At 39.5% G+C, this 26,901-nt stretch overlaps 1 pseudogene; it reads right to left on the bottom strand.

Annotated features, from left to right (window-relative positions):
- LOC138053266 (uncharacterized) lies at positions 1–26,544 on the bottom strand (annotated as a pseudogene).
- Between the last annotated feature and the right edge of the window lie 357 nt (positions 26,545–26,901).

Here is a 26,901-nt window from a genome sequence, read left to right as displayed (position 1 = left end):
TTATTGTGTTCCCATCTGACCAATCAGTGGCGAGAACGGATTGGAACCTGCCAGAGCTTCCAGAGCTCTCGATCCGAGGCGCTGGCCAAGAGGATCGCAGCTCTGGGAACGAGAATGTCCAAATATCTGAAACCTGAATTTGGAACAAAGAAATCACTTTCATGTTAAGAAGAAAGTACAGGATTTCTTAAGAATTTCAGTTTTTATTTTTTATTTTTTATTTTGCATGGATGCCAAAAAAGTTTTTGTTTGTACTAGAATTATTGTCAGAATTCAGCGATTTGCTTCTAAAGAAAACTAGACCCTCCGTGAGGGTACACTGGGTTGCCTGTCGTACGTGCAGCGTTCCAGGCAATTTTTTTCAAGTTGGGGGGTCATTAAAGACCATTTAAGGGCTCACCCAGAAGTCATACCAGCAGAGTCCCTTTGGCTCACAAGTCCTCACACGTTCGTACGACGAAACAGATCCTTTTCTGAGGTTAAAAACCTGGCTACCGGCCTATTAATTAATCATTTGTCAGAAAGAAGAAATTCCTGTCCTCTTTAAAAAAATTGACACGCATTGCTTACGTGTGGTAGTGAAGTAACACAGCGATTTATTCCATAATGTCAACTGAGCTGTGTGTTGTCTTCCAGGAGATTCAAGTTGTCCTTGTGTAATATGTAGGTCTAACAGTACACGATATTGTTTTGGTATTGTCTATCATTGTAGCGCCATGGTAGAAGTCTTAGATAAATAGCCCCTTGAGAAGGCACGTGGTTACTAGCAAAGTACTGAACCTAGAGAGATTGAAGAAAATAAAAGGGGATCGAGAAACATTGGCTTCTGGGCTGACTTGTTGATCGTGCACTAACAGCATCTGACAGCTTTGTAAACAAAAGTTGAAAGCTGAACTTTATCCCTATCCGGCAGGGTTAGTAACTGGATGGGCGACCTAAGAAATATATCACTCAGTAACAGAAGCATAGGACCGAAAATTATATTTTAATGCTATCAAATGCGAACCAAGCAAGATACAGATTTTGTTAGCTTGCTTTATGCAAAACAATTATTGATGTAAAAGTAAATAAATATGGATACACAGTTTTTAAGAAGAGCAGAAGGAAGTTTCAGGACGGTCGATCGAGAATAAAATATTTTGCCATCGGTATTTACGACATGAAACCAACATTAATTTTGAACCACGACTATAAAAAGTTACCATCAGCGAAAAACATTTTGGGAGATTTTAGTTGTTTTGTTGTAATTGTACTTTTGGCTGCACCGAGTAAATCGCACATCGAATTCAGCGGGCGCAGTGATCAAGTTACTGCGGCATGTTTACTCGCGAAACGGTGAAGCATCTGTGTCAAATGATGCTTAGATACCGGGTTTTTGTTCTTGTTAGTTTTCTTTTTCTTTCAATTGTTATAAATTTTGACAAGAAATGTGCGAATTCAACACAAAGATCACAATCGCGCAACCCTCCGAAGTTGACCATTGTTTCTCGCAACTCACCACCATACTCTCCAAGACGAGGTTATTTATCACCCGGTACTTCCCTCCTTTTGGTAATAGCAGCTACTTTATTATTCATCCGCGTCACAATCTTTTGCTGATTTGGGGGTCATTTTGTTGAATCTAAAGCACGCTTCCAACAGACCTGTTTATTTTCGTGACTTATGCGTTACCACAAAAATTCTCCCCGTATCACATTTCAACACATGTATGCAAATTTGCTAAGCTCGAAAATTACACAACATGATAAATTTACAAAAGCTGGAAATTTCACAGAAATATTTTCCAGCGAAACATTTATCGAAACAAGCAACATATTTGCTATAAGAGGCAAGAAACCCTTCCTATTTCAGTTGCGTGCGTGCAAGCGAAACACACAATCACAAAGCATATGCAATTAAATAAATTTCTGACAGTTCACATCAAACCCTTTTCGAAAGAACCTTGACCGTACATAATAAAGCACAAAAGAGACAACAAGCTTTCATTCAAATAATTTTTCACTGTCACATTTCCAATTTTTTTTAACCTTTGCATAGTTGAGTACAAAATGAATGTTACTTGCCAGACAAACGGGCAAACTTTAATTAGATGCGACTTCAGTAAACACTGTTAGACACAACAGAGATCACAGATCTACTTTTGGTGTTCGATTCCTTCTCTGTCTTTGTTGCACCCGTAAGTTACCAGAGAAATTTCCATTTGGTTTCAGTGTTGTACGTAACACCACCTTGGCGAAATATTAAAAGTACAGCTCATTTTGATTTGGGCTTGACGGGCGAAAGATTCACGCTGTCGAAGTCCATTACTCGTCGCTTTTAAGATTCAAGATCTTTATGTTTCACCGCCTGTCTTGACGTTCCATTCTTGGGCTCCATATGGGTATATTTTCTTTAAAGATGTACTAAAACGCCATTCGCGTTACAATGACTTCCGACGCCATTACAGGTTAATTGTGCAGAGCAAGCTACGCATCATCCCCAGCCCCCTCAAACTTAACAAAATACGCACAGAAGACTCTATGCACAAAGACACCACTTAGCAGGGAAGTGAGAGGCAAGACTTTTACCGACACGGAAAAAATACTAAAAAATAGAAAACGGAAATCTACCCATTTTCCGACTGGGATTGCCATAGGCAACCCAGTAATTAATCACTCAATCATGACAATCAATCATTCATTCATTCATTCATTCAATCATAACTACAGTAACTTACTTGAAGAGCTCTGATCAGTCTCCTCTGTTTTTCAAGTTTAAATCACAACTCTGCCTTGCAGCATTTATACCCTGGTCCTGCAATATACGGTAACAGGTATACCAACAAAAATGATTCTCAAGCGTCTATGCTCACAGGTTTGGTAAATTGGACCCTCAGTGTAGCTATAGTGTTGTCTTGTTGCATGGAAGATACAGCTGTAGTCCTTTTATGGGACGTTAAAGTGTAGCTTCCCCAACTACTATCTTTCATGTAAGGGCTGCCATCCATTTTGATCAGAAAACAAAATAAAATAAATAAAATAAATTCAAAAAATTAAGTTTTCCCTCCACCCCTTGCTTTAAACTGTCTCCTTATTTTCTCTCAGAATACTGTCCTTTCATCCTCCGTGATGAAGACCTTTAATCATGGCTTCTGATAGGATGCGGAAAAAAATTAAAGATTACGCGGAAATTTTTGGCCATATTATGCGGAAACATGCGTTGATTATGCGGAAATTACACCGGATTATGCGGAAATTTAAACAAGTTATAAAACTAATAATTAGGCCCGTCCAATGTATTTACATGCTTACGGTAAATCCGTAATCGAAATTGCAACCAATACAATCGCATTTGTGACTGAATTTTTGCCCTTTGTGATTAAAATACATGGAGGAGTCACCAATTTGCGACCAGCTTTCACCGTTGAAATAAAAGGGTTAGCAGTTGGGATTTTGCCGCAACTTTTGGTAAAATAAATAAAGCGATAAAAAATTATTTTGTTTCTCGTCATGAATTTTGTTTCAATTTTGAGATAATGGAGCAAAATTGTAACACCTTTGGAGCGCCATCCATTCCCTCGATCACTGACTTTGTTTCTTATCAGTCACGTCATTTGCTGAAGTGTAACTGTTTCTCGTCCAATGTGAAGCATTGTAGGAACAAAAACTAGTGTCCAGGCTCATTGGTGAAAAAATGCGCGGAAACTGCTTACGATCTTTCTTACGAACTTTCATCTTGTGAACGAAATGGTGTGTTTTCTTCAATGTTCAGGAAAATAAGCGTTTCAAAACAGTCAATTTCTTTGGCTTTTATGTTTTTGAGGATGTTAAGGAGCTGCTTTATCACTAATATCAGGTATTTCTTTTGTTTTTTGCAGAAAATACCGGAATTATGGGGAAGATGCGGATTTCAGTGAATTATGCGGATCTGCATCGCCGCATCCTGTCAGATGCCATGTTTAATTATTAATGGACCTTCTTACTCATCTCAGATGTTAAAGCCACCTACATGCAGTAAAGATCTAAGACATACTGATTGACAGACTAAATTTGTTAGGGGAGCAGGGGTGGGGTGGTGGTGAGAGCACTCGCGTCCCACCAACGTGGCCCAGTTTCAATTCCAAGTCGCGGCGTCATATGTGGGTTGAGTATGTGGTTGGTTCTCTCTTTTCTCTGATACGTTTTTTGCCAGGAACTCTGGTTTTCCCCTCTCCTCAAAAACTAACACTGTCAAATTCCAATTCGATTCACAATGCATGGACACATGTTGAACAATCTCCTGCATGCTCTTAAGGTGTTCTGTGGGTAAACAAATTCCATTTCCATTGAGTTCAAAGCAGTCAAGACGTCTGGAAATGACTTGATCGACCACCTCTTAATTTCAGACATTAAATGCAGCTCAGACTTCTTTTGACGTCATTCAATAAAAATTGAAAGAGGTTGAAAGCAGTCAGCGAATGTTTTCGAGATCTAGCTCTACATGTACATGTACACTGTAAATGAAAACGGAATTTTATTTTTGTAAGCTCTGAGAGAAATTTATACATACATATAAAAAATAATGAAACTTTTAAGGAGACATATTTCATAAGGTTTGAAGTTTCAAATGTGGTCAATTAATAAACAGATATTGAATTGTGATGCCTTGATCTGTGCACTTTAACTACAATTACTGTTGTAGTTCGTTACCTAAAAATGTCTGGCTGTCACTGTAACATCATGACCAAGAAAATTTACATATAATTTTGTACTTGAAGAATCTTTCCCCTACCAAACATGTGAGTGCAAGAAGTCAACAAGAGACAAGAACAACAAGAGAGACAAGAGACAAGAACAGCAAAATTAAAAACTCATACTTTGATATTAATTAATACAATAGATTTGATTACAAATGAGCAGTGAATTGTCAGTGGTTTTGTTATACTTGGACATTCGTTGGATCCTCATGCTTTGCATTGTAAGGCTTATTGGTCGATGTGGCAGGAAGAAGGAGCATTTTGGGTGGAGCATTTAGCAGTTTTTACCCTCCCTCCCCCCACCCACCCCGCCCCTCTTCTTTCCACTGGTTATCAGTGTGATGGGTGCCTGTCTTCTCAGGGGGCACGTGGGGGCGCATGGCTGGTTTGTTAGGTTTTGCCAGCCATCGGTGCAGTCTCTATCTTGGAGCTGGCTACCAATAGTGGAAGAGCTCCAGGATGTCTCAGGTACCCAACCTCCACTTAGCGACAAAGTTGTTAATTATTTTTAAATAATAATAATTTAAATAATAATCTTTAGTCAATTTCGTGCAGTGAGCAAGTCAGTAAAATAACTGTAAAGTTAGACAAAGTTATGGTGATAAAAATACCGTATTTATGAAGACGTTTCAAAATTGTCTGAAACATGGGCATTTACGGGAACACATATTGGTGATGTTAAAATACAAGTAGATTACAAAGTCTAACATATGCATGCATGCTTAGTGTACATACCTGCAATAATTCTTAATTTATAATTCAGAAAACTTTGGAAATCACATCTTTCGTCAAAAAGTTTCCTCCTTTCAAGAAAACAAAACCGAAAATAAGCAGTGAGGGATTTTATCACTACAGAAGATACAAGAATTACCAGGGTAAAGGATCTTCCTATAAGATGTCATCCCCAATAATTCATGGCATCTGACAGGATGCGGCGATGCAGATCAGTGTAATTCCCTAAAATCCGCATCCTCCGCATAATTACAATATTTTCCGCATAAAACTGAAGAAATGCCTGATATTAGTGATAAAGCAGGTGCTTCCCACCCTCACAAACACAAAAGCCAAAGAGATTGACTATTTTGAAACGCTTATTTTCCTGAACATTAAACAAAACACGCCATTTCGTTCACAAGATGGAAGTTCGTAAGCACTTTCCACTCATTTTTCGGGAATGAGCCTGGACTCCAGTCAAACCGTTTTCAATACTATACCCTAGGCTTGAAATTTTTAAAAAAGATACAAGGTATGAAAATTTAGCCGCAAGTTATAGTAGCAAATATTTAAATTGCATCATTTTGTAACTGGTAAAGTAGGGACAATCATTGCGATGAAGTTGTACAAAACAAAGAGCCCGCAATACGTGTAAAAAACCGCTGAAAATGGTGAATGATCAAGGGAATGGATTGTGGTTCAACCACATCACAATTTTGCTCCGTATCTCCAAATTGAAACAAAATTCATGACAAGAAACAAAATATTTTTTTATCGCTTTATTTCTTTTAGCAAAAGTTTCGGCAACATGCCGATTGCTAACCCTTTTATTTTAACGGTGAATGCTGGTCGCAAATTGGCAACTTGGCCAGATATCTTAATCGCAAAGGGAAAAAGCGACTGTACTGGTTGCAATTTCGAGTCCTGATTTATCATAAGCATGTAAATACATTGGACGGGCCTAATTATTAGTTCTATAAATGTTCAAATTTCCGCATAATCAACGCATGTTTACGCATAATATGGCCAAAAATTTCCGCATAATCTTTAATTTTTTTCCGCATCCTATCAGACGCCCTGCCAATCAATTAGTATATACATAATAAATTAAGTTGCACATCTAATTCGAAAATTCAGAGGGAACAGCTTTAAAAAATACCCCTGAGAGTCAGAAAGAACAAACTGATGACCCGTTCGGGAGACCAAAACATTCATTCTATACAAATGTATCCAGGAGACTCCCATATTGTCTCTGAGAGTTAGCATAATTGGAAATACTCCAGATGCTTAAAGTATAATAAAACGTTTAGGACCTACACGTATTGTAAATCGATATGCATGATCATGATTCTGTTGTATTTCCAGAAAGGCGATTGCCCTATAATGCATTGCAATCCCCTAATGCACGTCGTGACTCTTGTACTGTCTAAATAATCTGTCATTAAACCCTCGTTGAGTATTGCCCAAGAGGCAGTGCCACTGGCCATTGGTTGGACGCTTGCCTTGAGATCATCTGGAGTTCCTGGGGTCAAGACTCGTTCTGACCACTTATTGAATTTGTTCCTGCTAGTCCCTGGTTCAACCGTAATGTAGCGCCCCAGTGGATCTAAGATATTACGAGAGATAATGCAGTCAACCCCATTTATTATCAAAATTGCAACACCACGTGAGTTTCAGTTCTAATGCTAGTGATATTTGTAAGAAGGCCCTTCACACTATTAGTTTGCATGATATGTCGCACACGGAAATATCTCATCAAGCACGAAACAGAAGTACAGACCATTCATCGAAAAACATGGTTCCCTTCAAGCCTGTCGTGTTCATTCAGGTGCACTTGACGAACTCACCTCTCAGAGATAACCGGCGAGTGTTCGTTGTTGTTGTTTTTACGCTCAAGTTCCTAGTAGTAGTCATTAGGCTAGTAGTAATACAGGATTCAGTTGTCATAAAAACGGTAAATGAAAACTTACTACTTTCATCTTCTCCTAGCGTTCCGTCGATCTGTGGGAGAATGTACCAAAGGAGCTTGTCAGGACGACGGCAACGGTTAATTAGTGACAGCCATTATTTACTTTTGGAGTATCTCGCAAGTCTTGAGAATTGATCAACTTTAACGCAACCTGCACCTCAAAACTGGATCTCCAGCTTATCCATTTACTAAAGGAAGCTTTTTGTCACTACTTAGAAGGTCAACAAACGAACCTGAACGGCAGAAGACATATTTTCACCGAGTGCAAGGGTTATGCAAATGAACTTTGACACGAGCGATAGTTGTGTAAATACACTGATTGTGGCAGATTTTAATCTGTTGTCGCGTGCAATCCAAGGAGATACCCAGCGGTTTGAACTTATGGAACGGTTTATTAAGGTAAGAAATTTACTGTGATCTGCTTTTTAGCCTGCATTTAGACCCAACTTTTGAGATTTTCTTCTTCAAACTTGGCTAAATTTTAGTAGGTGAACAAAGGCCTCAGAGTAGGGTGTCTTCCAGCCTCTCTGGTAAGCTTTGAATTTTCCGAAAAGTTTCCATATTTCGTCAGTCTAAGTAATGAATGTACCTTAGAATTTGTATGAAAACGAAATTCTGTGAGCTGCATTTTAGGGGACGTAGCACGCTTCACAAAATCGGTGAATTTTACCTTTCTGATCACGGTCGGCAACCTCAGTTCCGCCAAAATTCAATTTTGGCTCGTAGCAAAGCAAAAATAAGAACTGGAAAATAATAAATTGCTTTTTTATTTATATGTGCCAAATCCTTTTCACTGACAAAAAATGAGGGAAAATTATTTTTGGTCCCGAAGTCGAGTGGACCGCTTTTAGAGAGACTGCCACTTAAAAAGGTCACCTAGCAGTTTCGGGTGAGCAAATGGTTCGATGGGAACTTCTTACAAGGCCACGTTCATCTGGCAATTTTTGAAATGAAGATGTCATTTCACTATAAAAGTTAACGTTAAAAAAACAACGACGTTTCGACCGTTCGACGGTCATTTTCAAGTTGAAAAGTAAAAGTTTTGAATGCGCTAAAATATATGTAACCGATTACAAAAATGCTAATAAGATACTGACCAAAACTCTAAAATATTTACATAGAAACAATATACACACACACAAAAGAATAAAAAATTGCCGCATGAAGAAATGCCAAGTAAATAACTTCGCGCATATCGAGTCACTCTGTTTGTTCAGATTTGGTTTAAGTTTGCGAATAAAAAACATTTCAAAAATCAAGCAGTCAAGTTTACTCTGACATTTCTTTAAAATCTCAAAGTTGTTTCCAATGGAATCCGGATCCCCTCCATGCTCGTCCTTTACGTGGTAGCCGATTGTTGATCGCTTATGTTCCTCCACACGTTGATGTAGGTGTCGACTCGTGAAGCCGACATAGTCTGTATCACACAGACCACACTTGTAATAATAAACAACGTTTTGTTGGTTTACAATTGGAGGTTTGTGTTCCTTCGGCTTGAAATTTCCTTTGATCTTTCTGCTTACATAAACAGGCTGGACGACGGCATTAATCTTTCGACTAAGATCGCTGAGTTGGTGTCTTACCACATTTGCCGATTTCTGGTCTTTGAACGGTACGTAGCACAATTCTGATGGGGGCATCTTGTTCATCGGGTACTTGCTGTTTAGAACACATATTCTCAGTAACTCTCATTTCGATAAAATTTCTGATGGTGTTCTCTATGAGGGTTTCAGGATAATGCAGGCGAGCAAAAACCATTTTGAGACGTTCGCATTCTTGATGGAAAAACTGCCAATTCGATGAGAGTTTGAAAGCACGGGTTAACATTGTCTTCAGTAGAGAATGTTTATACTTGACGTCAACATGGCTTAATCCGTTTCAAAAAACTTGTTGATTCGAAGATGTCATTTCCCAAAATGTGCGGACACTTAAATTTTCAGCTAAGATTCCCGAACAAGTCAAATTCTTCTAGGTGATAAAAACATCTCTTAAGACAGTCTCTATACATTACAAGGATCCTAGAAATGTCTCGCAAAGGCTTTTGGCTTAATTTGCTCTTTGGGTGTCCTTGTTATCGTCCTGAACATTGAAGAAAACACACCATGAAAGTTTCCATGCATTTTTCAGCAATGGGCCTGGAAAGTAACATGCCCTGGGCTCGAAATTTAAAAAAATGATACAACAAGATATGAAAATTTAGCCGCAAGTTATAATCGCAAATTAAAATGCATCGTTTGCAAAAGTTGGCACCATCATTACGATGATATTTACGACGAAGTTTATCAAAACAAAATAGGAGTGCGCATACGTATGTGTAAAAAACCGCTGAAAATGGTGAATGATCGAGGAAATGGATCGTGGTCCAACCACACTACAATATTTGTGCTCCACATCTCCAAGTTGAGCCAAAATTCATGACGAGAAACAAAATATTTTTTCTATCGCTTTATTTATTTTAGCAAAAAATTCTGCAAAAGGCTAATCGCTAACCATTTTATTTCAACGTTGAAAGCTGGTCGCAAATTGGGGATTGACTCTCATATAATCGTTAATTCATTATACAAATACCGAGAACTGAAATTGTTAATCATTACGTGAAAGCAGTGAGGAACACTGGGCTAAGGAACAGGAGCAAAAATGGAGGAACAGTGGGAACAGAGGAACTACAAGCACAGGAGACATAGAGGAACAGTGACAGGAACAGTAGGCGCACGGGATTTCTGGACATAGAAGAACAGTGGGCTCAGAGGAACAGAGTGACAGGAGGCACAGAGGAACTGTAGTCACAGAGGAACAGTGGGCACAGGGGAACAGTGGGCACAGAGAAACTGTGGGCACAGAGGAACTGTGGGCACAGAGGAACTGTAGGCACAGGGAAATGTGGGCAAAGAGGAACAGAGGGACAGTCGGCACATAGGAACAGTAGGAAAGAAGGGACAGAGAAACAGTAGGCAAAGATGGACAGTGGGCACAGAGGAAATTAGTCACAGGGGAACTGTGGGCACAGAGGGCAAAGAGGAACAGTGGGAACAGAGGAACAGAGGAACGGAGGAACAGAGGGACAGGAACAGTAGGCACACCGGAACACTGGGCACAGAGGAACAGTTGGCACAGAAGAACTGTAGGCACAGATGGCACAGAGGAACAGAAGGCACAGAGAAACAGTGGGAAAGAAGGGACAGAGAAACAGTAGACACAGAGGAACACTGGGCAACGAGGAACAGTGGGCACAGAGGAACAGTATGCACAGTATATATATAAAGCGAAATGAACCAGAAGACTAAAAACAGCAGTTTTACAGGTTAAGTTACCATAAATGGGGAACGTGACTGCGAGCTTCTGTTCTAAACTTCTGTGTAACGAGGAATTTGCTCAGACATTTACAAGGAAAAAAGACTCTGGGTACGGGAATCCATTTGCGCATAGCCACAATTCCCTGCGCCTTTCATATTATCGTGACCACAATTCCTTGTGTTTCGTTTCTCTTGATTAGAGAGCTGCCTCGTTCTTTCGCTTCAGACTCACTCACTGCAGCCGCAAAATACTTGAGTTTTACGATATACTTGGTATTGCCACGCATGTGACTTGCTTTACACCGGAGGCTATCGTGAAAGTCGCCCGTAGATAGTCACTATGAACAACTTGTACAAAAGTTCTAGTTTTGTAAGTACTTACTACCGTGTACCTCAAGGATAGCTCCTTGGACCAATTCCCTTTGATTCACTAATTTCTCCTTTCCTAACGCTATATAACACAAATGCCTGGGGTGATAGATATTTCAACACACTTCATTCCTGCGGTTGCTAAGTATTAAATTTTTCACTCAAGTAAGGGAAAATTACAAATAGAATACCAGAAGTGCAGCAGTCAAATTACGGTTTCTAAACATTCCTATTCAAAGTAATCATGTATCTTAAAGAAATTCTTAGTATTAAAATTTTCGTATTCAATCAATTCTTCTCATTACTTATTTATTGCAACAAGGATCAAGTTGATTTACCTATTCCAGGTTAGTTGCAGATAGGCTGTTTCAGCTTGTGTGGGCCTCTCAAATTGCAACCAGGCTTTGCTTTGGCACCCTTTTCCTTTTGGATTATAGAGTTATTCTTAAAGGGGACCAAGACCCATTGCATCTTTTCGTTTTTCAGCCTTTTCATCGCTTAGTATGATGATAAGCATTCAAAGTTACTTTTGTGGCATGAATCTCAAGCCATTGCGGTGACAAATTCCAACATGTAGTCCGACGGATCCATTAGTTGAATGGGTGTCAGTGAAGAAGTCACTACGGCGTGTCAGCAATATCGACTTCCAACATAAAACGGGTGGAAGAAGAGAAAACAAATCCTATTTCTTTTCCTGCAACAATTTTCAAAAGATAATTGGCACTTTTATTGAACGTAGACAAGCCTGCGAGTAGGCTGTCAGTGGTTCGAGGTTCACAGTTGGTGGCCACGTCTTCCTATTACAACAACACAACGATTGCTCCGTCGCAAATATAGATTTTCAAAATTCTCAGTGAGAATATAATTTGTTCCACTAAAAGTGCAGACACAAAAGTAAAAATCAAAAAATATAGCTTATCTGCTGAATACCCTGCCACTTATTTGCATAGTAAAACACGCAGCTATTGTTTTCTGATTCGTTCTGAAAGTCGTCTATAGTATTGAAGTCGGTACGAAGGTTCAGGTTTTTCATCAAATAGAGTGATGCCTTTAAACAGAATTTGTATTTTCCATTCTTTTACAAGTGTGCACGGAGCCAGGACACGCGATTCATTCATTTTCTCTCCCTCTGATTGGATCAAGAATTGGACCAAGAATTGTTCGTTGCAATTGTTTTCATGCTCACTAAACACAAAGCTTGCGGTAAAACCATAATGCCACATTTTACTAAAAACCTACCTATCCCCTTTCCTCAGGGATTTTCAATAGGTGCTTCGTTTTTCAACGAATAAACTACGGTATTAATAGCGCTTGTCCACTTCTACTTTGACAAATCACGTGTTTCCGCGTTAAGGGCTTTTGTAGTGCCATACCCGCTCGATAATTCTCGACGAATTTAAATAAATTATTTTAAGGATTTATTTGTTGCATCAAAGATCGAAACTGATTGACCTATTCCAAGTTAGTTAGATGAACAGCTGGGCAGATGAGATCTTTGTGCTTGGCTTGTGGGACTCTGTATGTGTGTAAGGTACGTTTTTATACCTCTTACGTAGTAGGAAGAAGTGGCCACTGACTGTGAAACCGCATCTGACAACACCTTTTCCCCTCTGTTCAGCCTGCGCATTCGAGCAGTCGAGCATGCTCTTCATCCTTGAAACACTGGGAGCCTGCTCGCAGGCTTGTTTTAGTACAATAAGGCTGTCGATAACCGTTTGTCAATTGTTGCAAAAAAGAAACAGGATTTGTTCTTTTCTTCCACTCTTTTTACATTGGAAGTCGGTATTGTTGACACAACCGAGTCACCTCTTTACTGATATTTATTGAATTAATTAAGGGTGGAACATTCCTGCACTTTGACAGATGCATGAAAAAGTGGTATGGCTTCCTTTAAAGACCTCCAACAACAGAGAGGGCAAAGAAAGATACTATAGTCTGTCAATCTCTAACTGTAAAACACGGGTACTTTATTTATGGTATCCTATTGTGGGTTTTACCTTGATTAATCACTATACATACAATTAACATTCCAGAAATATTGTTGTTTTTGGACTTCACGGTCTTCCAAGTTTCACAGTGATCATGCATGACATGAATTTCAATGAAATGTGGTGTAAAACCGAAAGTGAAACAAAAGCAGTTATTCCGAGAAATTGCAAAGTGAATACCGTTCACTTTGGGTTGAGGTATCTTCCCAGCTGCCAAAAGGGATTTCAACGCATGTCATGCCAAAAATGTGAAACAATCCGATAGAATAAAAGGCCAAAAAGTAGACAGATTACACTTGAAATCTTCAACAAACATGAATTTCGTAGGAAACAAAAAGCAAGTGCGTTATACATTAATAATTCTTACAAATAAATTGCTGGAAGTCTTTTCTTAAAAGTAGGAAAGAGACTGAGTTGGCAGAAACAACATTGAAGAATTAGGAAAATTGTATAACTTATGACCTTGATAAAAAGGGCAGACAATTGTTTAGTGTTAAGTTCTGCAGTAAAGTAATTGGAACGTCTTACAATTTCTTGTATAATAGGAATGTATTTGAAGTTATCAGTAAAACAAGTTTATTTGCTAATAGTGAACGCGAGGAGTCAAAATTTGATAGGAGTACATACATTTGCCCAATTGCAAGGTGCATGTGTTGCCGGTAAAATCCGTTCTCACGTTCAACCCGTTTGTCCCTAGGTTAAATTGGTGATTCTCATTTTACCTACATGCACTCAGATGAATTCAGGAAACTTGTTTGGAGCCTAAATTAAACCTAGGGAAAAATAGGGTCAGGTTAGGATTAGTTTTGGTTATTGTACGGCGATATCCATTATGACTTATCAGTATACAACAGTAAACAATGAAAAGAACAGTATTGGGTTGATCATGTTCGTCGCTGAAGAGTAGTGGTGAAGGCACAGGACTATAGGGTCCGAGTTCGAGTATAGGTAAGTGCATAGTACAGTTGTTTGTTCCCTAATAATGTTGCAATGTTGAGACTGAATGAATAAGTGTATGAATACTGAAACCGATAACCGATTAGAGAGCTGCCTCGAAGTTGCGGCAGCAAAAGACTTGAGTTTCATGATATACGTAGTATTGCCATGCATATGACTTACTTTACATAGGAGGCTGTCGTGAAAGTCGCCGGTAGATACATGTAGTCACTTTGAACAATGTACCTAAGTTTTAGCTTTGTAGGTACTTCTTGCCGTGTACCTCAAGGATAACTTCTTTGACCAATTCCCTTTGCACTGATTCACTAATTTCTCCTTTCCTAACATATGACACACTTTCCTGGGGTAATAGATATTTCAACACACTTCATTCCTTCGGGTGCTAACTATTACATTTTTCACTCAAGTAACGGAAATTTACGAAGAAAATACCAGAAGTAGTAGTAGAAAAGTCACCAATTGAGGTTATTAAACTTATTTGCATAACATTAACGCATCTATTGTATTGACTCGTTCTGAAAGTCGCTTATAGTATTGAAGTCGGTACAAAGGTTCCAGTTTTTCATTAAATATAGTCGTGCCACAAAATGAACTTGTTTTTTTTCCTATTTTTTTACAGGTGCGCACGGAGCCCGCACATGCGATTCATTCACTTTCTCTTCCTTTGATTAGATCAATAATTAGACCAAGAATTTTGTTGGAATTTTTGTCATGATCACAAAACAAAAGGTGTGCTATAATCCATAATACTACCCTTTACTCAAAACCTACCTATCTCCTTTGCTTCGGGATCTCCAATGGGTGCTCTGTTTTTGAACGAATAAACTACGGTATTAACAGCGTTTGTGAACTTCGAGAGCCAAGAGTCTTTAAATCATGATGTGGGCGTAACGTTCTTCTACTTTGACAGATTGCGTGTTTCTGCTTTAAGGGCTTTTGTACTGCCACACCCGCTCGGTAATTCTCGACGAATTTAAATAAATTATTTTAAGGATTTATTTGTTGCATCAAAGATCGAATTGATTGACCTATTCCAAGTTAGCTAGGTAAACAGTTGGGCAGATAAGCTCTTTGTGGTTGACGTGTGGGACTCTGTATGTGTGCACGGTACGTTCTTTCGACCGGGTTTTGGCACCCTATAAATGGTTTTCACCTGACGTCACAGCAGCCATGTTGGTGTACAGAACAATAGAGAAAAAAGTCTGTTGGGAGTTTGACTTTATTATAATGCAAAACATGTGCCATAATTTGCTATTGTTTTGTAAACAAACATGACCGTCTCGTCACGAGATTCAAAATCATCTATACCTCTTAGGTAATAGGATGACGTGGCCACAGACTGTGAAAACGCATTTGACAGCACCTTTTCGCCTTTGTTTTGCCTGCGCATTCGAGCAGTCGAGCATTCTCATCATATACCTCGAACCACTGGGAGCCCGCTCGCAGGCTAGTCTTAGTAGAATAAAGCTGTTAATAATCGTTTGTCAGTTGTTGCGAAAAAGAAACACGACTTTTTTTTTCTTTTCTTCCACTCTTTAGACATTGAAAGTCGATCTTGTTGACACAACGGAGTAACCTCTTTTCTGATACCTATTGAATAAATTGAATTAATTGAGGGTGGAACATTCCTGCACTTGACAGATCACGAAAAAGTGGTATAGCGTCCGTAAAAAGGCCCTCAGCAACAAAAGCAACAGAGAGGGCAAAGAGACAAAATAAAGTCTGTGAAACTGTTACTGCGAAACAGTGGTATGATTATTTATGGTATCCTATTGTGGGTTTTTACCTTGATCAATCACTGTATATACAATTAACATTCCAGAAATATTGTTGTTTTTGGACTTCACGGTCTTCCAAGTTTCACAGTGATCATGCATGACATGAATTTCAATGAAATGTGGTGTAAAACCGAAAGTGAAACAAAAGCAGTTATTCCGAGAAATTGCAAAGTGAATACCGTTCACTTTGGGTTGAGGTATCTTCCCAGCTGCCAAAAGGGATTTCAACGCATGTCATGCCAAAAATGTGAAACAATCCGATATGATAAAAGGCCAAAAAGTAGACAGATTACACTTCAAATCTTCACTAAACATGAATTTCGTAGGAAACAATAAACAACTACGTTATACATTAATAATTCTTACAAATAAATAGCTTGAAGTCTCTTCTTAAAAGTAGGCAAGAGAGTTGGCAGAAACAACATCAGAATTAGGAGAATTTTGAAACTTATGACCTTGATAAAAAGCGCGGAGAATTGTTTTGTATTTGTTCTGAAGTCAAGTAATTGGAACGTCTTACAATTTATCGCATAATAGGAATGTATTTGAATTTTTCAGTAAAACATATTTTTTTTGCTAACAGTAATCGGCAGGGGTCGAGATTTGATAGGAATTATACATACATTTGCCCAATTGCAAGGTGTATATGTTGCCGGTAAAATCCGTTCTGAGGTTGAATCCGTTTTTCCCAAGGTTAAATTGATGATTCTCACTTTACCTGCAATGGTTGAATATGCACTCAGATGAATTGAGGAAACTTGTTTAGAGCCCAAATTAAACCTAGGGAAAAACAGGGTAAGGTTAGGATTAGTTTTGGTTATTATAAGTCGATATCAATTACGACTTATCAGTATACAAAAGTAAACAATGAAAAGAACAGTATTGGGTTGATCATGTTCGTCGCTGAAGAGTAGTGGTGAAGGCACAGGACTATAGGGTCCGAGTTCGAGTATAGGTAAGTGCATAGTACAGTTGTTTGTTCCCTAATAATGTTGCAATGTTGAGACTGAATGAATAAGTGTATGAATACTGAAACCGATAACCGATTAGAGAGCTGCCTCGAAGTTGCGGCAGCGAAAGACTTGAATTGTATGATATACGTGGTATTGCCATGCATATGACTTGCTATACATCCGAGGCTATCGTGAAAATCTACGGTAGATAATCACCATGAACAATGCACCTTAGTTCTAACTTTTTAAGTACTTCCTGCCGTGTACCTCAAAGATAGCTCCTTGGATCAATTCCCTTTGCACTGATTCACTAATTTCTCCTTTCCTAACCTATGACACATTTACCTGGGGTAATGAATATTTCAACACACTTCATTCCTTTGAGTGATAAATACTACATTTTTCACTCAAGTAACGGAAATTTACGAATAACCAGAAGCAGTAGTAGAAAAGTCACAAATTGACGTTATTGAACTTATTTGCATAATATTAACGCATCATTGTATTGACTCGTTCTGAAAGTCGCTTATAGTATTGAAGTCGGTACAAAGGTTCAAGTTTTTCATCAAATATAGTCGTGCCTCAAAATTAATTGTTTTTTCCTATTCTTTTACAAGTGTGCACGGAGCCAGGACACGCGATTCATTCATTTTCTCTCCCTCTGATTGGATCAAGAATTGGACCAAGAATTGTTCGTTGCAATTGTTTTCATGCTCACTAAACACAAAGTGTGCGATAAGACATGATACTACCCTTTACTAAAAACCACAAAACCTACCTATCTCCTTGCTCCGGGATTTTCAATGGGTGCTTTGTTTTTGAACGAATAAACTACGGCATAATAGCGCTTGCCCACTTCGTCCCTAGAGTCTAATTCATGATGTGGACGGAAAATTCTTCTGCTTTAATAGATCACGTGTTTCCGCGTTAAGGGCTTTTGTACTGCTATACCCGCTATATAATTCTCGACGAATTTAATGTACGTTTTATAAACGATTTATCCGAGAAATACTGAAATAATATCACAAACAGCGGGATCGGGTAATCAGAATTCGAAGTACCCACATGCAACGTGTTTTAGCGCTAAAGTAGAAACTTGTTTAGTAGTTTTCTTTCTCATTGGTCGAAAAAAAAAAGACTTTTTAAGCCATGATTATTAAAAACCATAATTTTTTTAGCCTTACTTTTAGCCAGATTTTAATTGATTACTGAGCGGTTTCGACATTCGTTGCTTTGTGCCTTTAAATTGTAAAAGTAATTCCGGCATCGACTTAATTACGGGTGTGATTTGGCGTCTCTTTAATTTAAAATTTTGGGCTTACGAGTCATTGACTTCTCTCCCCTCAAGCATCATACATACCATCATCATCACTGAAGCATCATCCATATCATCAATGTATCATGAATCACGCGATACTAAATTACTGTGAAATGTTATACTTCTAGTAAACGAGGCCATGGTAAAGTTATCTGCAAACAGATAATCTTTCCAAGAAAACGTTGTGGCCGCAACCAAGGAGAGATCTTATCGCCTCAAAAGTGACTTATAGTTATAAGTTACCTCCCCACCTGGAGAAATAATTCCGGCTTTTTCTGCAATCAGCTGTTATTATAATCATATGAATAATAACAAGAAAATCTGTAATTTCAACTTACCAATACAAACTTGATACTACCACAGATCAAATCTAACTAGAATCAACAGGAAGATTCAAGCCGCATCCATGGAGACAGTGGATGGATGACGTCAAAGAAGGAGCTTTTCAGCTGGGGTGGGGTGAGGGATTGAGAAATCGGAAAGATTTTACAAAGTAATGGAGTACATTTTTTTGTGGCGGAAAAAAACTATCTCGATGATCATTACTTGTCTCATGGTATTGTCCTTCACTGTGAAGCGACATTGGCAAGGATGGATAAATCTTTATGGATCGCCTCCATTTCTCCCCTCCTACCTCCAGTGCATCTCTACCAAAATATTTTGATATTTTGTGATCATTCTGTTAGTATGGGTAATCAAATAGTGGCGAGTGAAATTAGCGAATTATTTCACGCGCGTTTTGTTTTGGACAAAACGCAAGCGAAATTATTCCCTTATTTCACGAGTATACCATTTTATTAGCTATTAATATCATGACAGACAAATTACCTTCATAAAACACCATTTCGGCACTGTAGAAAAAGTTGTCATGGCAACATTGTAATTTCAAATTAACGCTGAAACTTCGTGCCAAAATTACCGGGTAAGTAGTAATTTGTCGCCCATGTTATTATGACACAAATAACCAGTGATGATCACGCGATCACGTCAACATGGTGTGAAAACAATTAACAAGTGATTGATATGTGAAAACAATTTCCAAGTGACAAAAAACGACGAGTCAATTTCCTAGATCTTTTTATCCCTGATTATGCCATCTCTGTCTTCGGTGATAAGCTGCGATATATTCTCTACGTCCTCCGATATACACCCTGACGCTGCGAGTAGACAGTCACGTTGTTGGCCATTTTTGTATTAGAGAAGTATAATCCGTCCATACGATTATAAGTCTCTCGGGTTATTCCATTAGTGTAAAGACCGAACGAACTATAAAAGACGCATAATCCGTCTGGGACGAACATGGGAAATCATTTGTTTCTGCGTGTTAGTAACTTCATCTATTATAAAGACGAGCACAAGAAGCATTATCCGTCTGGACGAATAATCTTTCGTTGTGCGTCGTTGAACAGGCCCAACAAAAGATTCTTCGTCCAGACGGATATTGCGTTTATACAAGAGACGCATAACCAGACGAACAGCAAATGTTTTCTAAAGTAATGCATCTCTAGTATAGAAACCGCCAATGGCGGCATACTTGTATGTGAATGATTGTTAAAAGAAAAAGTAAATTCTCACTTCTATTCAGGAAGATTTACAGCCGCATTTAGCGCCCGGGTTCGTTCAAAAAAACAGAATCGCAAACGGCTGAATGCTGAGGCAAAATAAACCCGGCTTCAGTTGTTATAATTGATACCAAACTGCGTGGATTTTTCGCGCCAGTGTACCATCTTAACCGATAGCCTCCAGCTGCATTTTAACACTAGGAATACAAAAATTGCTGATGACTTAAATTTTTGTGTCGTGATCAGTATATTCACACAGGCAGCGGTTATAAACATGCTGTATCGCGTATTTTCTGAAAGTTAACTTGACGTTTAGAGTGTTACACCATTAATCTTCAGAAGTGACCGTTAAACAGGTTTTGAAGCTTTAAAAAAATAATATCTAGTGGAAAGAATGGAAGCTAAATTGAGAATTAACTCTAATTGGTCCGCAGAGTTAAAATCATGGTCCACGCCACTACAATACATTGATGACGGCAAGTACATACCCTAATGATATTTCCCTTGGACGAGCGTCATCTGAAGAACCACAAGGACCATTCAAAGAAACGCAGAATCGCCCCACAGAGTAAGAGTTTGTCTAGAGATCGTTGATTCATTCTGGAAGCGTTGGAGTCGAGACGTTTTTCCATCCCTAGTAACAAACTAGAGAGAACTGAAAATTCATCGTCATGTGCCAACGTCCTCCACAGAACCTTGAATTTGGTCATTTCACGTCGTCATTTAGGAGATGACGGCAAAGAAATGTACCAAAATGTAAAACGCACTTGCAGAGCGTGCAGAGCCAACCTATTGTTTTGTAGCGTCGTCGTTGCCGTCGGCGTCGTCGTTTCGTAAGCTCCCTCTTGACAAAGGAGCGACGTTCTGAGAACGTTGTTGACAATTCAAGTCAAGCTAGCAAAACCAAAACAATGTTTTGTTTGCGCCAAGGGATCTCAAAATAAGGGCAAGACGCTTTGTTCTTTGATCGTATTCACACAAATATTTCGAACAAGAAATAAAGAACGCAGTATTTTTCGCTTAGTTTACTTAGGTTTCTAGATCATATGTACTTGTGCGTACTTGAAAAAATTACCACGCTACGCGCCTGGTATTCTGCAGGTTAAGCCCTAGTGAAGTCCTTTACTAGATCTTGTCATCCTTTGTCATGTACTTTTTCCCCGTCTCAAAGTATAGTAGGAAGTTAGTGTTAGCAGCCTGGGGGCATACTATGACGTCACGAGTCCAACATGAAGTTTCGCGGGAAGCTTGAACACACAAAACTGCTGATGTTCCTCTCCGTATTTCAGTCATGCCTTTTTGTTCACCAACAAAAATTGCTTAGATAGGTCAGAAAGAGACAGCAAAGGAGGTATTTCTTTTAATTGCCTCCCGGTAAAGAGAAACAACTTAGCGAAGCCACGCTAATCAAGTTTGGCCCAGACAAGAAGTTCTCGCCAAAGGAGGAACATTTGTTTCTCTAGCATCACTTCACCAACTGTTTCCTTGACGGACGAAATACAGTTCATGTTGTTCACATTTCCGAGAAAAAAAAAGGCTTACCCCAAAGGATCTTAGCAGAAATTTTTCTGTCTAATAAAGACAAGCAAGAACAAGATTGTTTGTTCGTTTCTGAAATGTTTTTTTCATTACCATGCTCAATGTACAATCTGACCCAATTCGCGCGGAAGTTTTTAATTGACCATTTTTTTTGCATGCTTGTATTGCCTTTTGTTGTTTTTAACACCCCTTTCCATGTAGTTGTACACTTTTAGTTACATTTTTTCACAATGAACTTCATAATTACTGAAGCACGCGTACGGTGGAAAACTCGTTCTAAATCAGTACGTTTTCAAGACCTTTATTGATTGTTTTAACCGGATAAGGTCTTTCAAATGAAAAAAGGATGGCGTTTCCCTTTGAAAATATCTCACTTTGGCCGAAAGACATTTATGCAAATTAAAAAGCCATCAGCCTCCAGAAATTGTTTTCATATGACAGAGGCCACACAGTATGGATTGACTGCTGTTTTCTTTCTCCCCAGTTAATTGTATATCCACCAAGAGATTATAATCTCTTGATATCCACACAATATATACCGGTACTGCCTGCAGGCTGCGTAGATGTAGTTGCTAAAAATAAATTTAGACTGAAGTTAAAATGCTTCTTACAAAGCAACTATCATTATTATAGACCATCAGTAAACTGTTATGTTCGCTATTAACTTGTGCTAATGTTTTTTCATTTCCCCTGGGAGTTAAAAATACCAAGGTTCAATGCAGTAGCCATTTAATAAGGGTTACTCATTCTTAAGTCCTTATTCAACCTTTACTGAAAAATTAACTGATCTGGGCTTTTTCTCAAAGATTTATGCTTTATAGTATCGGTTAGTTTTCCTAATCCAAACTCTAACACTACCTCGACCAACAGTTCAATAAGCTGTCATTGGTCGGTCCAAATCCCCGATGGGGGACAAAATCCGCTAACGGCATCTGCACCAATTTATGTTCCGCAGTCTTTTCTGCCTCACTGTTTTCATCACCAGAGACAAGATTCTTTCATTAAAGTGCTCTAGCTCAAAGCGATATGGCTTAGTCGAGTTGTTTTACTTCTCAGCTGGACTCAATAACGTCACGAACAAGTTGCCAGACTGCTAAGTGTAATCCAAGATGACGGCCCGCAAGTGTACATTTTTAACAAGGATTTCACGAGCTTAGAAAGCTATTTCAAGATTGAAATTTTGTTTTAAAAGCTGTTCTGCTCATGAACTATTCTGTTGAGCGATTAAAAAAAGATTGTCATTTTGGAGTGAACTTCTCCTTTAAGGACCTCTTCATATGAGCCCGTTTGACCATCTGCTGGCCCAGTCTCCGAGATCTCGCCTCTCCTCTAAATTCTTTGTAAAGATTTCGATGTGTTCATATGAGAGGGCCGGCTGGCTTGGTTGGCGAGATCTCGGTTTTTTCAGTCGGGATTTTGGTTTTAGGCGGGCTGGAAATTTTGCCATATGAACACTTCATCCCGGTTACGGGGAAGGAAAACAATACACGTACAATGCATTTTAATGATTGAACGGACATAACGTTAACCGCGAGTTTTCACTTCTCTTTTCTTCGATAATGAGGCTTGGAATAGTTTCATTTGATAGTTAACGTAAATTCAAAAGGAATTTGAGGTTGCTTAAACACTATAAGAAAATCGAGAAATTCTCGCCAGGCTTGTTCCTTAGATTCACGCCTGAATTGTCGCGTCACCAATTTTTCAAATGTTTCATCTCGGAAAGCGGGCTGAAAGTCACCATATAAAGATAAACCAATTTCATCTCGGTAACCGAGCCAGCCCGGTCAGCGGGGATGATGTTAAGAGCCCACAAAACATGCCATCTCACCATGATAGTCTGCAATTATGCTCTCCCTCTATATTCTCTATTTCCTCCGATTTACACCCTGACGCTGTGAAAGGACAGTTGGCCGTTTTTATACCAGACGCAATATTCTCCAAGACGAATTATGCGTCTCTCAGGTTATTCGACTGGCGCAAAGACGGGACAAACTACAGAAGAGGAATAATCCGTCTGGGACGAACTCGGGCAAACATTTTTTTGTGCAACTGTACGTAAGACGAGCACGAGACGCATTATCCGTTTGTTCGATTGATTTTCCGTTGTGAGTCGTTTAAAACGCGCGCACAACGAAAGATATTTCGTCTCGACGGATATTGCTTCCCGTGTCCGTCTTCATACTAGAGACGTATAACCAGACGTACAGCAAATATTTGCCCAAGTAATGCGTCTCTAGTATAAAAACCGCCAATGATATGGCGGGATATTTGTATGTTAATGATTGTAAAAGAGAAAGGAAATTCTCACTTCTATTCAGACACAATTTCCAGCCGCATTTAGTGCCCACGTTCGTTCACAAAAACAGGATCACAAAACGGCTGAATGCCGAGGCAAAATAAACCCGGATTTGTTATAACGGATTTCAAACTGCATGGATTTTTCACGTCAGTTCACACCTTAACCGACAGAAATTGGCTGCGTTTTAACTCTTGGAATGCAAAAATTGCTGGTGACTTAAATTTTTGTGTCGTGATATACGCACACAGACGGCGGTTGTGAACATACTGTGTCGCATATTTACTGATAATTAACTTGACATTTGGAATGCTGCTGCATTCATCTTCAAAAGTAACCGTCAAACAGATTTTGAAGCTTTAAAATTTGCAATCTACTGAAAGACTGGAAGATAAATTAAGAATTAACTCTAATTGGTCCGCCGAGTTAAAATAGATGCGCAAAGGCGCTCGTCAAGACTTGCAAGAACAAGTACAGTTTTAAAGAGACGGTGTGAGGACAACGCCCTCATTGGAGCGAGAGTGTTTTGTTGGAAAATAGAACGGTAATTTGATTATTTTAATTGATTCCTTGATTGACATTTGATTTCCTTGAATGAATAATTGTATAGATTTGAAGTGCAGGACTGAAGACTCAAGTGATTCTCGCACTTTAACTGGACAATTTAAGCAATTGTCTCTTTACAGACACACTCAAAATTCAGGTGGCTTCGACGGGATTCGAACCCATAAACCTCTGCGATGCCGGTGCAATGCTCTACAGCCACTCAGTTGGGAACAGGTCAATTTGCTGGGCTCATTTGTTCCCGTGAAAGGACCTGATGTATGTATGTAATAAACACCTATAGAAGCCCATCTAGACTGTTTATCTGCGGTGGAGGTGAAATACTCTCACAAGAAGGCACTACGCAGGGGGATCCCCTGGCAATGCCATGGTATTCAGTCAATACATCTGTAATGATTCAGAATCTGAGGGCGCACAGCCCGATGGTTAAACAGGTGTGGCTTGCAGACGGCTCTGCTGGAGGAGGGAGAATCGCGCAGTTGTACGACTGGTACACGCAAATGAGTAAGGAGGGGGGAAGTTTGGATATTTCGTGAACGGGTCAAAGAACTGGCTGATTGTTAAGTCTGAGGCACTTGCAGATGAAGTAAAGAGGGTGTTTGGAGATGAAGTCAATATAACAACTGAAGGTCAGCGCTGTCTAGGAGCAGTCATTGCGTCGCAAGAATACAAAGATCAGTATTGTGAGGAGAAAGTTCGCGTATGGAAAGAGGAAATCGAACGGCTCTCTGAAATCGCAAGGAGTCAGCCTCACACAGCGTACATTGCCTTCACAAAAGGGTACAAGTCAAATTTCACCTACTTCATGCGCACCTATAGAATCGTTTGAGGATTATGTCGATCCAATCCAGGAGGTGATTGACGGCCTACTTCTTCCAACTTTGTTCGGTCAATCAGAGCCTCTCCCTTAACATCGACGCAAGGGGGTCTGGGTGTACCAGACTTGAGAGCTGAGGCGCCACAACAGTTGGCTGCCTGGACGTCAATAACTACTGCGCACGTAGATTCTATCACATCGCAGAGTACATTTATGGCGTCAGGCGAAAGATCTTAGTACGGAGGAGCTTAAGAGACATCATCAGTCACTTAAGAGGCGCGTGAAAAAGAGAAAATGGAAAGCATTGACTCAACTCTTTCCCCAGATCTGCTGCGACAAGTTAATCAATCGAGAGACAAGGGCGCAAGTTCTTGGTTAAACGCGATGCCTCTCGCAGATCAGTACCGAGCCATGAATAAGCAGGAGTTCAGAGACTCGGTACGCTTACGGTATAATTTGCCTCTAATCTATCTATCAAGTCTATGCGTGTGTCGGGAAAAATCTACTGAAGGCCATGCCCTCTCATGTAAAAAGAGGGGCTTTGTAGCGCAGAGACATGATGGTTGTCCGCGGTTTATTAACGGCATTCATCAATAAGGTCTGCGACAATGTGGAAATCGAACCACGCCTTCAACCCCTCGACAACGAGCGGCTACATTTGAGAAGTGCCGTCACAAGCTCTCAGGCAAGACTAGACATCAAGGCGAGAGGTTTCTGGTCAAGAAGAGTTACGGCATTTTTTGATGTAAGAGTTACGCACGTTAACTCCAATTATTACCAGAACAAGACAACGTTTGAAGTATTTAAGGAGCAAGAGGACGAGAAGAAACGCAAGTACCAGCAGCTAGACGTAGAGATGGGTTCATCCACACCTTTAGTGTGTGGAACCAATTTCGGAATGGGACATGAGTGTCAGCTTTTCCTGAAGCATCTTGCAGATAAGATAGCTCAGAAGGACATCGAACCATATAACACCGCTATCGCATGGCTCAGGACACAAATCTCCTTTGAACTTCTAAGATCAGTACACGCATGCGTGAGAGGTCTTTGAACACTCCTTAGACTGCAAAATAAACGTCACGGCCACTGCGAACATCTAAGGTTTTTGAGCAATTTTTCAAACTAAATGCTTTGTATTATACATAATTATGAATTTTTATGAAATTTCGTATATTAATTTTAGCAATTGTATTTTTTAAATAATCATGAATTGTGAATAAAGTTGATTATGATTATTATTCTCTGTGGATGGATAATAATTCCGTAACTGGAAATGCAAATATGAGGCTTATTTCAGTATTTGTTTGCTTGCACGCGTCTTGCGATGTTGTGGTGTTTTGAAAACAACCAGCCCCCAAAAATATGCAATGAAGCCGTCATAAAACGTAACCTGAGTTTTTCCACTTACCTGAAACCAGACCAAGTGCATAAGTGTACAGTGCGGGATTTGTCGACTGTACAGGTTAGAAGGTGGTTTGTGAATGATCTGTCCGATTTTAAATAATTTAAAAACTTCTCGTCAGTCGCTGCTTCGGCAGAAGCAAACACGAGATTCATGGAATCCAGGAGCTTGAAATCGGCGGAAGCATCGGACAGATTACATGCCTGAAGACCAACGGTTTCAGCTTCTTCTGTTTGGTCCTTGATAATGCCAATTAACGGACAAATTATCAGAATACCAGGATCCAAGGGCGACGATTTCTCCGTCGTCATACTTTTTGCCCCCGGGACGATTTCAACCAATCAGAATTTTACGTTCATCCAGTGAACGTAATTACAGAAAAACCACCCCCATTCGTTGCAAGCGCTCTCTCCCTATTCTCCCTCTCCTGTTCTCTTTTCCGCGCGGCTTGATCACTCGCTTTGCCTCCCTTTCCCCTTGCGCTTGCTACGCAGGCTGAGAAGAGTTAGAAGTGATTATAAGAACGTGAATTTATATTTTGAGATGACATTCTCGTTGCCGTACTCGTCGTCGTTGCTATAGGTCCATGTTGTCGTTAGGGACGTTAAGATCTACGACGGCGGCGGTCGACGAAAGCGTCGTCATCTAAAAATATAACTTGGCTCTAT

The sequence above is a fragment of the Montipora capricornis genome, chromosome 6 (genome assembly GCF_036669925.1).
Source record: "Montipora capricornis isolate CH-2021 chromosome 6, ASM3666992v2, whole genome shotgun sequence".
Lineage (NCBI taxonomy): Eukaryota > Metazoa > Cnidaria > Anthozoa > Scleractinia > Acroporidae > Montipora > Montipora capricornis.
The sequence above is the reverse complement of the archived record's forward strand: the minus strand, read 5'-3'. Positions and strand labels throughout refer to the sequence as shown.